Source organism: Cyprinodon variegatus, unplaced genomic scaffold (genome assembly GCF_000732505.1).
Source record: "Cyprinodon variegatus isolate N-32 unplaced genomic scaffold, C_variegatus-1.0 Scaffold798, whole genome shotgun sequence".
NCBI lineage: Eukaryota > Metazoa > Chordata > Actinopteri > Cyprinodontiformes > Cyprinodontidae > Cyprinodon > Cyprinodon variegatus.
Genome location: NW_015151251.1, coordinates 227,492 through 228,825, shown reverse-complemented (window position 1 = coordinate 228,825; position 1,334 = coordinate 227,492).

The following is a 1,334-nucleotide window of genomic DNA, read 5'->3' as shown; positions in this document are numbered from 1 at the left end:
AGTCCTAATAATGAAAAAAGGTTCATTGTGCAACCTGGGTAACGCGCAGTAACGGGGTGTCTGCAAGGGTAACTGCGTTATAGTTACAGTCAAAGTAATTAGTTAGATTACTCGTTACTAAAACAAGGTAACGGCGTTAGTAACGCCGTTACTTTCAACGCCGTTAGTCCCATCACTGGCAGTCTCAACCAAGACTCTTAGGCTTCCCTCTACACTGACACATCCTCCAGCTCTGCTGAAGGAATACCAAGGCACTCCTAGGCCAGCAAGCCGAGAGACATAATACCTTCAGAGTGTACTGGGTCGTCCTCTGGGCCTCCTTCCGTTGGGACGTGCCTAGAGAACACCCTCCGGTCCCCCTTATTTAAAGGGAAACTACATCAGTATTGGGGAACTGCCCCCCACCACCACCTACGAAGCTAAATAGGCAATTTAGCCAAGACAGCATGGCAACTAAGACCTAAGGTCTCCGGGCGGATCTTGCTCAAGCTGGGTAAAGAACAAATCCAGCCCCAAGCATCCAGTCTCTTCTTCCCTCCCAAAGCTGTGTCAGCCAGATGGATGAGATTCTCAAAGTAGTCCTTCCACTGCCCCATGATGTCCTCATTCAGGGTTTGCCATTCAGTCATCCAGGTCATAGTCATTTCAAAAAATGGAAGTCAAAAACAATCCACTGGCTTTGTTTCCAAGTTTGAAGACATTTCACTTCCCATCCAGGAATCTTTTCAATTAAAATAGTCAGGATTCAAAACTCAACACTATTCCTGACCATTTGAATTGAAAAAGTTTCCTGGATTGCACGGGAAACATCTTCTAATTTGGAAACTAAAATGAATTTTCATTAATTGTGTGTTTATTGTAGACAGTATGAGCTTAACTTTCTGGAATGAGTTATAAAAAAAAGGAAAATGTTTCATAGTGAAATTTCTTTGGTTTTGGTAATTCACTATTAAACATTAAACATTAAAACAGCCTTATGGTGGCAATATGACAACAGCCAAATGACTACTACCGTATTTTCGCGACTATAAGGCGCATATAAACGCCATTTTTTTCCCTCAAAATGTGCGGCGCGCCCTATAGTGCGGTGCGCCCTACGTGTGTTGTTACTGCGGACGTTTGAGACCACAATGAGAACGTTAAAGGGGGAAGTGTGGGCGTGGATTGTGTATAAAAAGAACAGGTATGTGCTTTATGCAGAACTCCTCATCTCCTCATTGAGGAAATGATGAAAGAGTGGCTGAGGGAGGTGTATGTATGGAGACCAGGTGGTTTTTTTTCCACTCATCACTATCGCTGTTAATCTGTGACTCCATGCGTGCCCATCTCACAGC